This window comes from Triturus cristatus, chromosome 5_2 (assembly GCF_964204655.1).
Source record: "Triturus cristatus chromosome 5_2, aTriCri1.1, whole genome shotgun sequence".
NCBI lineage: Eukaryota > Metazoa > Chordata > Amphibia > Caudata > Salamandridae > Triturus > Triturus cristatus.
The window spans coordinates 5,506,004-5,518,329 of NC_140588.1; positions in this window are offsets into that span (position 1 = coordinate 5,506,004).

Below are 12,326 nucleotides of genomic sequence, written 5' to 3' on the forward strand. Positions count from 1 at the left end.
TCAGTGAGAGTGAGTCAGTCAGTGAGTCAGTGAGAGTGAGTCAGTCAGTCAGTGAGAGTCTGTCAGTCAGTCAGTGAGAGTCAGTCAGTGAGTCAGTCAGTCAGTGAGTCAGTCAGTCAGACAGTGAGAGTGAGTGAGTCAGTGAGTCAGTCAGAGAGTGAGTCAGTCAGAGTGAGTGTCAGTCAGTATGAGTGAGTGAGTCAGTCACTGAAAGTGAGTCAGTCAGTGACAGTGAGTGAGTCAAAGTCAGTCAGTCAGTGAGAGTTAGTGAGTGAGTCAGTGAGAGTGAGTGAGTCAGTGAGAGTGAGAGTGAGTAAGTCAGTGAGAGTGAGTGAGTCAGTGAGAATGAGTCAGTCAGTCAGTGAGAAGGAGTCAGTCAGTGAGAGTGAGTCAGTCAGTGAGAATGAGTCAGTCAGTGAGAGTGAGTCAGTCAGTGAGAGTGAGTCAGTCAGTGAGAGTGAGTCAGTCAGTGAGTCAGTGAGAGTGAGTCAGTCAGTGAGAGTCTGTCAGTCAGTCAGTGAGAGTCAGTCAGTGAGTGAGTCAGTCAGTGAGTCAGTCAGTCAGACAGTGAGAGTGAGTGAGTCAATGAGTCAGTCAGAGAGTGAGTCAGAGTGAGTGTCAGTCAGTATGAGTGAGTGAGTCAGTCAGTGAAAGTGAGTCAGTCAGTGACAGTGAGTGAGTCAGAGTCACTTAGTCAGTGAGAGTTAGTGAGTGAGTCAGTCAGTGAGAGCGAGTGAGTCAGTGAGAGTGAGTGAGTCAGTGAGAGTGAGTCAGTCAGTCAGTGAGAAGGAGTCAGTCAGTGAGAGTGAGTCAGACAGTGAGACTGAATCAGTCAGTCAGTGAGTGAGTCAGTCGGTCAGTGAGAGTGAGTGAGTCAATGAGTCAGTCAGAGAGTGAGTGAGTCAGAGATAGTGAGTGAGTCAGTCAGAGATAGTGAGTGAGTCAGTCAGTGAGAGTGAGTCAGTCAGTGAGTCAGTCATTCAGTGAGTCAGTCAGTGAAAGTGAGTGAGTCAGTGAGTCAGTCAGGGAGTGAGTGAGTCAGTCAGTGAGAGTGAGTCAGCCAGTGAGAGTGAGTGAGTCAGTCATTCAGTGAGAATGAGTCAGTCAGTGAGAGTGAGTCAGTCAGTCAGTGAGAGTGAGTCAGTCAGTGAGTCAGTGAGAGTGAGTCAGTCAGTCAGTGAGAGTCTGTCAGTCAGTCAGTGAGAGTCAGTCAGTGAGTGAGTCAGTCAGTGAGTGACTCAGTCAGTCAGTGAGAGTGAGTGAGTCAGTGAGTCAGTCAGAGAGGCAGTGAGTCAGTCAGTGAGAGTGAGTGAGTCAGTCAGTGAGAGTGAGTGAGTCAGTCAGTGAGAGCTGATTGAGTCAGTCAGAGTCAGTCAGTCAGTGAGAGTGACTAAGTCAGTCAGTCAGTGAGAGTGAGTCAGTCAGTGAGTCAGTCAGTGAGAGTGAGTCAGTAAGTCAGTGAGTGTGAGTGAGTCAGTCAGTGAGTCAATCAGTGAGAGTGAGTGAGTGAATGAGGGAGTCAGTCAGTGAGTCAGTCAGAGAGTGAGTCAGTCAAAGTGAGTGTCAGTCAGTGTGAGTGAGTCAGTCAGTGAGAGTGAGTGAGTCAGTCAGAGTCAGTCAGTCAGTGAGAGTCAGTCAGTCAGTGAGTCAGTCAGTCAGTGAGAGGGAGTCAGTCAGTGTGAGTGAGTCAGTCAGTGAGTCAGTCAGTCGGAGTGAGTGAGTCAGTGAGTCAGTGAGTGAGTCAGTCAGTGAGAGTCAGTGAGTCAGTCAGTGAGTCAGTCAGTGAGAGTGAGTCAGTCAGTGAGTCAGTCAGTGAGAGTGAGTCAGTCAGTCAGTCAGTGTGAGTGAGACAGTCAGTTAGTGAGAGTGAGAAAGTCAGTGAGAGTCAGTCAGTCAGTGAGAGTGAGTAAGTCAGTGAGAGTGAGTGAGTCAGTGAGAGTGAGTCAGTCAGTCAGTGAGAAGGAGTCAGTCAGTGAGAGTGAGTCAGTCAGTGACACTGAGTCAGTCAGTCAGTAAGTGAGTCAGTCAGTCAGTGAGAGTGAGTGAGTCAATGAGTCAGTCAGAGAGTGAGTGAGTCAGAGATAGTGAGTGAGTCAGTCAGTCAGAGATAGAGAGTGAGTCAATCAGTGAGAGTGAGTCAGTCAGTCAGTCAGTGAGTCAGTCAGTGAAAGTGAGAAAGTCAGTGAGTCAGCCAGAGAGTGAGTCAGTCAGTCAGTAAGAGTGAGGCAGTCAGTGAGAGTGAGTGAGTCAGTGAGAGTGAGTCAGTCAGTGAGAGTGAGTCAATCAGTGAGAATGAGTCAGTCAGTGAGAGTGAGTCAGTCAGTCAGTGAGAGTGAGTCAGGCAGTGAGTCAGTGAGAGTGAGTCAGTCAGTCAGTGAGAGTCTGTCAATCAGCCAGTGAGAGTCAGTCAGTGAGTGAGTCAGTCAGTGAGTGAGTCAGTCGGTCAGTGCGAGTGAGTGAGTAAGTCAGAGAGGGAGTGAGTCAGTCAGTGAGAGTGACTGAGAGTCAGTCAGTGAGAGTGAGTCAGTCAGTCAGTGACAGTGAGTCAGGCAGTGAGTCAGTGAGAGTGAGTCAGTCAGTCAGTGAGAGTCTGTCAATCAGTCAGTGAGAGTCAGTCAGTGAGTCAGTCAGTCAGTGAGTCAGTCAGTCATTCAGTGAGAGTGATTGAGTCAGTGAGTCAGTCAGAGAGGGAGTGAGTCAGTCAGTGAGAGTGAGTGAGTCAGTCAGTGAGAGTGAGTGAGTCAGTCGGTGAGAGCTGATTGAGTCAGTCAGAATCAGTCAGTCAGTGAGAGTGACTGAGTCAGTCAGTCAGTGAGAGTGAGTCAGTCAGTGAGTCAGTCAGTGAGAGTGAGTCAGTCAGTGAGTGAGTCAGTGAGTGTGAGTGAGTCAGTCAGTCAGTGAGTCAGTCAGTAAGAGTGAGTGAGGGAGTCAGTCAGTGAGTGAGTCAGTGAGTCAGTCAGAGAGTGAGTCAGTCAGAGTGAGTGTCAGTCAGTATGAGTGAGTGAGTCAGTCAGTGAAAGTGAGTCAGTCAGTGACAGTGAGTGAGTCAGAGTCACTCAGTCAGTGAGATTTAGTGAGTGAGTCAGTCAGTGAGAGCGAGTGAGTCAGTGAGAGTGAGTGAGTAAGTGAGAGTGAGTCAGTCAGTCAGTGAGAAGGAGTCAGTCAGTGAGTCAGTCAGTGAGAGTGAGTCAGTAAGTCAGTGAGTGTGAGTGAGTGAGTCAGTCAGTGAGTCAATCAGTGAGAGTGAGTGAGTGAATGAGGGAGTCAGTCAGTGAGTCAGTCAGAGAGTGAGTCAGTCAAAGTGAGTGTCAGTCAGTGTGAGTGAGTCAGTCAGTGAGAGTGAGTGAGTCAGTCAGAGTCAGTCAGTCAGTGAGAGTCAGTCAGTCAGTGAGTCAGTCAGTCAGTGAGAGGGAGTCAGTCAGTGTGAGTGAGTCAGTCAGTGAGTCAGTCAGTCGGAGTGAGTGAGTCAGTGAGTCAGTGAGTGAGTCAGTCAGTGAGAGTCAGTGAGTCAGTCAGTGAGTCAGTCAGTGAGAGTGAGTCAGTCAGTGAGTCAGTCAGTGAGAGTGAGTCAGTCAGTCAGTCAGTGTGAGTGAGACAGTCAGTTAGTGAGAGTGAGAAAGTCAGTGAGAGTCAGTCAGTCAGTGAGAGTGAGTAAGTCAGTGAGAGTGAGTGAGTCAGTGAGAGTGAGTCAGTCAGTCAGTGAGAAGGAGTCAGTCAGTGAGAGTGAGTCAGTCAGTGACACTGAGTCAGTCAGTCAGTAAGTGAGTCAGTCAGTCAGTGAGAGTGAGTGAGTCAATGAGTCAGTCAGAGAGTGAGTGAGTCAGAGATAGTGAGTGAGTCAGTCAGTCAGAGATAGAGAGTGAGTCAATCAGTGAGAGTGAGTCAGTCAGTCAGTCAGTGAGTCAGTCAGTGAAAGTGGGAAAGTCAGTGAGTCAGCCAGAGAGTGAGTCAGTCAGTCAGTAAGAGTGAGGCAGTCAGTGAGAGTGAGTGAGTCAGTGAGAGTGAGTCAGTCAGTGAGAGTGAGTCAATCAGTGAGAATGAGTCAGTCAGTGAGAGTGAGTCAGTCAGTCAGTGAGAGTGAGTCAGGCAGTGAGTCAGTGAGAGTGAGTCAGTCAGTCAGTGAGAGTCTGTCAATCAGCCAGTGAGAGTCAGTCAGTGAGTGAGTCAGTCAGTGAGTGAGTCAGTCGGTCAGTGCGAGTGAGTGAGTAAGTCAGAGAGGGAGTGAGTCAGTCAGTGAGAGTGACTGAGAGTCAGTCAGTGAGAGTGAGTCAGTCAGTCAGTGACAGTGAGTCAGGCAGTGAGTCAGTGAGAGTGAGTCAGTCAGTCAGTGAGAGTCTGTCAATCAGTCAGTGAGAGTCAGTCAGTGAGTCAGTCAGTCAGTGAGTCAGTCAGTCATTCAGTGAGAGTGATTGAGTCAGTGAGTCAGTCAGAGAGGGAGTGAGTCAGTCAGTGAGAGTGAGTGAGTCAGTCAGTGAGAGTGAGTGAGTCAGTCGGTGAGAGCTGATTGAGTCAGTCAGAATCAGTCAGTCAGTGAGAGTAACTGAGTCAGTCAGTCAGTGAGAGTGAGTCAGTCAGTGAGTCAGTCAGTGAGAGTGAGTCAGTCAGTGAGTGAGTCAGTGAGTGTGAGTGAGTCAGTCAGTCAGTGAGTCAGTCAGTAAGAGTGAGTGAGGGAGTCAGTCAGTGAGTGAGTCAGTGAGTCAGTCAGAGAGTGAGTCAGTCAGAGTGAGTGTCAGTCAGTATGAGTGAGTGAGTCAGTCAGTGAAAGTGAGTCAGTCAGTGACAGTGAGTGAGTCAGAGTCACTCAGTCAGTGAGATTTAGTGAGTGAGTGAGTCAGTCAGTGAGAGCGAGTGAGTCAGTGAGAGTGAGTGAGTAAGTGAGAGTGAGTCAGTCAGTCAGTGAGAAGGAGTCAGTCAGTGAGAGTGAGTCAGACAGTGAGACTGAATCAGTCAGTCAGTCAGTGAGTCAGTCGGTCAGTGAGAGTGAGTGAGTCAATGAGTCAGTCAGAGAGTGAGTGAGTCAGAGATAGTGAGTGAGTCAGTCAGAGATAGTGAGTGAGTCAGTCAGTGAGAGTGAGTCAGTCAGTGAGTCAGTCAGTCAGTGAGTCAGTCAGTGAAAGTGAGTGAGTCAGTGAGTCAGTCAGGGAGTGAGTGAGTCAGTCAGTGAGAGTGAGTCAGTCCGTGAGAGTGAGTGAGTCAGTCATTCAGTGAGAGTGAGTCAGTCAGTGAGAGTGAGTCAGTCAGTGAGAATGAGTCAGTCAGTGAGAGTGAGTCAGTCAGTCAGTGAGAGTGAGTCAGTCAGTGAGTCAGTGAGAGTGAGTCAGTCAGTCAGTGAGAGTCTGTCAGTCAGTCAGTGAGAGTCAGTCAGTGAGTGAGTCAGTCAGTGAGTCAGTCAGTCAAATAGTGAGAGTGAGTGAGTCAGTGAGTCAGTCAGAGAGGCAGTGAGTCAGTCAGTGAGAGTGAGTGAGTCAGTCAGTGAGAGTGAGTGAGTCAGTCAGTGAGAGCTGATTGAGTTAGTCAGAATCAGTCAGTCAGTGAGACTGACTGAGTCAGTCAGTCAGTGAGAGTGAGTCAGTCAGTGAGTCAGTCAGTGAGAGTGAGTCAGTCAGTCAGTGAGTGTGAGTCAGTCAGTCAGTCATTGAGTCAATCAGTGAGAATGAGTGAGTGAGGGAGTCAGTCAGTGAGTCAGTCAGAGAGTGAGTCAGTCAGAGTGAGTCAGTCAGTGAGAGTTAGTGAGTGAGTGAGTCAGTGAGAGTGAGTGAGTCAGTGAGAGTGAGTGAGTCAGTGAGAGTGAATGAGTCAGTGAGAGTGAGTCAGTCAGTCAGTGAGAAGGAGTCAGTCAGTGAGACTGAGTCAGTCAGTCAGTGAGTCGGTCAGTCAGTCAGTGAGAGTGAGTGAGTCAGTCAGTGAGAGTGAGTCAGTCAGGGAGTCAGTCAGTCAGTGAGTCAGTCAGTGAAAGTGAGTGAGTCAGTGAGTCAGTCAGGGAGTGAGTGAGTCAGTCAGTGAGAGTGAGTCAGTCAGTGAGAGTGAGTGAGTCAGTCATTCAGTGAGAGTGAGTCAGTCAGTGAGAGTGAGTCAGTCAGTGAGAATGAGTCAGTCAGTGAGAGTGAGTCAGTCAGTGAGAGTGAGTCAGTCAGTGAGTCAGTGAGAGTGAGTCAGTCAGTCAGTGAGAGTCTGTAAGTCAGTCAGTGTGAGTCAGTCAGTGAGTCAGTCAGTCAGTGAGTGAGTCGGTCAGACAGTGAGAGTGAGTGAGTGAGTGAGTCAGTCAATGAGTCAGTCAGTGTGAGTGAGTCAGTCAGTGAAAGTGAGTCAGACAGTGGGAGTGAGTCAGTCTGTGAAAGTGAGTCAGTCAGTGGGAGGTAGTCAGTCAGTGAGAGTGAGTCAGTCAGTCAGTGAGAGTGAGTGAGTCAGTCAGTCAGTGAGAGGGAGTCAGTCAGTCAGTGAGAGTGAGTGAGTCAGTCATTCAGTGAGACTGAGTCAGTCAGTGAGAGTGAGCCAGTCAGTCAGTCAGTGAGAATGAATAAGTCAGTCAGTGAGAGGGACTCAGTCAGTGTGAGTGAGTCAGTCAGTGAGTCACTCAGTCACTGAGAGTGAGTGAGGCAGTCAGTCAGTGAGTCAGTCAGTGAGAGTGAGTGAGTCAGTGAGTCAGTCAGAGAGTGAGTGAGTCAGTCAGTGTGAGTGAGTGAGTCAGTCAGTGTGAGTGAGTCAGTCAGTCATAGAGAGTGAGTGAGTCAGTCAGTGTGATTGAGTGAGTCAGTCAGAGAGAGTAAGTCATTCAGTGAGAGTGAGTGAGTCAGTGAATCAGTCAGTGAGAGTGAGTGAGTGAGTCAGTCAGTCAGTCAGTGAGTGTGAGTCAGTCAGTCAGTCAGTGAGTCAGTCAGTGAGAGTGAGTGAGGGAGTCAGTCAGTGAGTGAGTCAGTGAGTCAGTCAGAGAGTGAGTCAGTCAGAGTGAGTGTCAGTCAGTATGAGTGAGTGAGTCAGTCAGTGAAAGTGAGTCAGTCAGTGACAGTGAGTGAGTCAAAGTCAGTCAGTCAATGAGAGTTAGTGAGTGAGTGAGTCAGTGAGAGTGAGTGAGTCAGTGAGAGTGAGTAAGTCAGTGAGAGTGAGTGAGTCAGTGAGAGTGAGTCAGTCAGTCAGTGAGAAGGAGTCAGTCAGTGAGAGTGAGTCAGTCAGTGACACTGAGTCAGTCAGTCAGTCATTGAGTCAGTCAGTCAGTGAGAGTGAGTGAGTCAATGAGTCAGTCAGAGAGTGAGTGAGTCAAAGATAGTGAGTCAGTCAGTCAGAGATAGTGAGTGAGTCTATCAGTGAGAGTGAGTGAGTCAGTCAGTCAGTCAGTGAGTCAGTCACTGAAAGTGAGAAAGTCAGTGAGTCAGTCAGAGAGTGAGTGAGTCAGTCAGTGAGAGTGAGTGAGTCAGTCATTCAGTGAGAGTGAGTCAGTCAGTGACACTGAGTCAGTCAGTCAGTGAGTGAGTTAGTCAGTCAGTGAGAGTGAGTGAGTCAGTCAGTGAGAGTGAGTCAGTCAGTCAGTCAGTCAGTCAGTGAGTCAGTCAGTGAAAGTGAGTGAGTCAGTGGGTCAGTCAGGAGTGAGTGAGTCCTTCAGTGAGAGTGAGTCAGTCAGTGAGAGTGAGTGAGTCAGTCATTCAGTGAGAGTGAGTCAGTCAGTGAGAATGAGTCAGTCAGTGAGAGTGAGTCAGTCAGTGAGAGTGAGTCAGTCAGTGAGTCAGTGAGAGTGAGTCAGTCAGTCAGTGAGAGTCTGTCAGTCAGTCAGTGAGAGTCAGTCAGTGAGTCAGTCAGTCAGTGAGTCAGTCAGTCAGGCAGTGAGAGTGAGTGAGTCAGTGAGTCAGTCAGAGAGTGAGTCATTCAGAGTGAGTGTCAGTCAGTATGAGTGAGTGAGTCAGTCAGTGAAAGTGAGTCAGTCAGTGACAGTGAGTGAGTCAGAGTCACTTAGTCAGTGAGAGTTAGTGAGTGAGTCAGTCAGTGAGAGCGAGTGAGTCAGTGAGAGTGAGTGAGTCAGTGAGAGTGAGTCAGTCAGTCAGTGAGAAGGAGTGAGTCAGTGAGAGTGAGTCAGACAGTGAGACTGAATCAGTCAGTCAGTGAGTGAGTCAGTCGGTCAGTGAGAGTGAGTGAGTCAATGAGTCAGTCAGAGAGTGAGTGAGTCAGAGATAGTGAGTGAGTCAGTCAGAAATAGTGAGTGAGTCAGTCAGTGAGAGTGAGTCAGTCAGTGAGTCAGTCAGTCAGTGAGTCAGTCAGTGAAAGTGAGTGAGTCAGTGAGTCAGTCAGGGAGTGAGTGAGTCAGTCAGTGAGAGTGAGTCAGCCAGTGAGAGTGAGTGAGTCAGTCATTCAGTGAGAGTGAGTCAGTCAGTGAGAGTGAGTCAGTCAGTGAGAGTGAGTCAGTCAGTGAGAATGAGTCAGTCAGTGAGAGTGAGTCAGTCAGTCAGTGAGAGTGAGTCAGTCAGTGAGTCAGTGAGAGTGAGTCAGTCAGTCAGTGAGAGTCTGTCAGTCAGTCAGTGAGAGTCAGTCAGTGAGTGAGTCAGTCAGTGAGTGACTCAGTCAGTCAGTGAGAGTGAGTGAGTCAGTCAGAGAGGCAGTGAGTCAGTCAGTGAGAGTGAGTGAGTCAGTCAGTGAGAGTGAGTGAGTCAGTCAGTGAGAGCTGATTGAGTCAGTCAGAGTCAGTCAGTCAGTGAGAGTGACTAAGTCAGTCAGTCAGTGAGAGTGAGTCAGTCAGTGAGTCAGTCAGTGAGAGTGAGTCAGTAAGTCAGTGAGTGTGAGTGAGTCAGTCAGTCAGTGAGTCAATCAGTGAGAGTGAGTGAATAAGGGAGTCAGTCAGTGAGTCAGTCAGAGAGTGAGTCAGTCAAAGTGAGTGTCAGTCAGTGTGAGTGAGTCAGTCAGTGAGAGTGAGTGAGTCAGTCAGAGTCAGTCAGTCAGTGAGAGTCAGTCAGTCAGTGAGTCAGTCAGTGAGAGGGAGTCAGTCAGTGTGAGTGAGTCAGTCAGTGAGTCAGTCAGTCGGAGTGAGTGAGTCAGTGAGTCAGTGAGTGAGTCAGTCAGTGAGAGTCAGTGAGTCAGTCAGTGAGTCAGTCAGTGAGAGTGAGTCAGTCAGTGAGTCAGTCAGTGAGAGTGAGTGAGTCAGTCAGTCAGTCAGTGTGAGTGAGACAGTCAGTTAGTGAGCGTGAGTAAGTCAGTGAGAGTCAGTCAGTCAGTGAGTGAGTCAGTCAGTCAGTCAGTGAGTCAGTCAGTCAGTGAGAGTCAGTCAGTCAGTGAGTGAGTCAGTCAGTGAGTCAGTCAGAGATAGTGAGTGAGTCAGTCAGTGAGAGTGAGTCAGTCAGTGAGTCAGTCAGTGAGAGTCAGTGAGTCAGTCAGTGAGTCAGTCAGTGAGAATGAGTCAGTCAGTGAATCAGTCAGTGAGAGTGAGTGAGTCAGTCAGTGAGAGTGAGTGAGTCAGTCGGTGAGACTGAGTCAGTCAGTGAGACTGAGTCAGTCAGTGAGTGAGTCAGTGAGTCAGTCAGAGAGTGAGTCAGTCAGAGTGAGTGTCAGTCAGTATGAGTGAGTGAGTCAGTCAGTGAAAGTGAGTCAGTCAGTGACAGTGAGTGAGTCAAAGTCAGTCAGTCAGTGAGAGTTAGTGAGTGAGTGAGTCAGTGAGAGTGAGTGAGTCAGTGAGAGTGAGTAAGTCAGTGAGAGTGAGTGAGTCAGTGAGAGTGAGTCAGTCAGTCAGTGAGAAGGAGTCAGTCAGTGAGAGTGAGTCAGTCAGTGACACTGAGTCAGTCAGTCAGTAAGTGAGTCAGTCAGTCAGTGAGAGTGAGTGAGTAAATGAGTCAGTCAGAGTGAGTGAGTCAGAGAAAGTGAGTGAGTCAGTTAGAGATAGTGAGTGAGTCAATCAATGAGAGTGAGTGAGTCAGTCAGTCAGTCAGTGAGTCAGTCAGTGAAAGTCAGTGAGTCAGTCAGAGAGTGAGTGAGTCAGTCAGTGAGAGTGAGTCAGTCAGTGAGAGTGAGTCCGTCAGTGAGAGTCAGTCAGTCAGTGAGTCAGTGAGAGTGAGTCAGTCAGTCAGTAAGAGTCTGTCAGTCAGTCAGTGAGAGTCAGTCAGTGAGTGAGTCAGTCAGTGAGTCAGTCAGTGAGTCAGTCAGTGTGAGTGAGTGAGTCAGTAAAAGTGAGTCAGTCAGTGGGAGTGAGTCAGTCAGTGAGAGTGAGTCAGTCAGTCAGTGTGAGTGAGTCAGTCAATGAAAGTGAGTCAGTCAGTGGGAGTGAGTCAGTCAGTGAGAGTGAGTGAGTCAGTCAGTGAGAGTGAGTGAGTGAGTCAGTCAGTGAGAGTGAGTCAGTCAGTCAGTGAGAGTGAGTGAGTGAGTCAGTCAGTGAGAGTGAGTCAGTCAGTGAGAGTGAGCCAGTCAGTGAGAATGAGTCAGTCAGTCAGTGAGAGTGAATAAGTCAGTCAGTGAGAGGGACTCAGTCAGTGTGAGTGAGTCAGTCAGTCAGAGAGTGAGTGAGTCAGTCAGTGTGATTGAGTGAGTCAGTCAGAGAGAGTAAGTCATTCAGTGAGAGTGAGTGAGTCAGTGAATCAGTCAGTGAGAGTGAGTGAGTCAGTCTGTCAGTCAGTCAGTTAGGCAGTCAGTGAGAGTGAGTGAGGGAGTCAGTCAGTGAGTGAGTCAGTGAGTCAGTCAGAGAGTGAGTCAGTCAGAGTGAGTGTCAGTCAGTATGAGTGAGTGAGTCAGTCAGTGAAAGTGAGTCAGTCAGTGACAGTGAGTGAGTCAAAGTCAGTCAGTCAGTGAGAGTTAGTGAGTGAGTCAGTGAGAGTGAGTGAGTCAGTGAGAGTGAGAGTGAGTAAGTCAGTGAGAGTGAGTGAGTCAGTGAGAATGAGTCAGTCAGTCAGTGAGAAGGAGTCAGTCAGTGAGAGTGAGTCAGTTAGTGACACTGAGTCAGTCAGTCAGTAAGTGAGTCAGTCAGTGAGAGTGAGTGAGTCAATGAGTCAGTCAGAGAGTGAGTGAGTCAGAGATAGTGAGTGAGTCAGTCAGAGATAGAGAGTGAGTCAATCAGTGAGAGTGAGTCAGTCAGTCAGTCAGTGAGTCAGTCAGTGAAAGTGAGAAAGTCAGTGAGTCAGCCAGAGAGTAAGTCAGTCAGTCAGTAAGAGTGAGGCAGTCAGTGAGAGTGAGTGAGTCAGTGAGAGTGAGTCAGTCAGTGAGAGTGAGTCAATCAGTGAGAATGAGTCAGTCAGTGAGAGTGAGTCAGTCAGTCAGTGAGAGTGAGTCAGGCAGTGAGTCAGTGAGAGTGAGTCAGTCAGTCAGTGAGAGTCTGTCAATCAGTCAGTGAGAGTCAGTCAGTGAGTGAGTCAGTCAGTGAGTGAGTCAGTCAGTCAGTGCAAGTGAGTGAGTAAGTCAGAGAGGGAGTGAGTCAGTCAGTGAGAGTGAGTGAGTCAGTCAGTGAGAGTGAGTGAGTCAGTCAGTGAGAGCTGATTGAGTTAGTCAGAATCAGTCAGTCAGTGAGAGTGACTGAGAGTCAGTCAGTGAGAGTGAGTCAGTCAGTCAGTGACAGTGAGTCAGGCAGTGAGTCAGTGAGAGTGAGTCAGACAGTCAGTGAGAGTCTGTCAATCAGTCAGTGAGAGTCAGTCAGTGAGTCAGTCAGTCAGTGAGTCAGTCAGTCATTCAGTGAGAGTGATTGAGTCAGTGAGTCAGTCAGAGAGGGAGTGAGTCAGTCAGTGAGAGTGAGTGAGTCAGTCAGTGAGAGTGAGTGAGTCAGTCAGTGAGAGCTGATTAAGTCAGTCAGAATCAGTCAGTCAGTGAGAGTGACTGAGTCAGTCAGTCAGTGAGAGTGAGTCAGTCAGTGAGTCAGTCAGTGAGAGTGAGTCAGTCAGTGAGTGAGTCAGTGAGTGTGAGTCAGTCAGTCAGTGAGTCAGTCAGTGAGAGTGAGTGAGGGAGTCAGTCAGTGAGTGAGTCAGTGAGTCAGTCAGAGAGTGAGTCTGTCAGAGTGAGTGTCTGTCAGTATGAGTGAGTGAGTCAGTCAGTGAAAGTGAGTCAGTCAGTGACAGTGAGTGAGTCAGAGTCACTCAGTCAGTGAGAGTTAGTGAGTGAGTCAGTCAGTGAGAGCGAGTGAGTCAGTGAGAGTGAGTGAGTCAGTGAGAGTGAGTCAGTCAGTCAGTGAGAAGGAGTCAGTCAGTGAGAGTGAGTCAGACAGTGAGACTGAATCAGTCAGTCAGTGAGTGAGTCAGTCGGTCAGTGAGAGTGAGTGAGTCAATGAGTCAGTCAGAGAGTGAGTGAGTCAGAGATAGTGAGTGAGTCAGTCAGAGATAGTGAGTGAGTCAGTCAGTGAGAGTGAGTCAGTCAGTGAGTCAGTCAGTCAGTGAGTC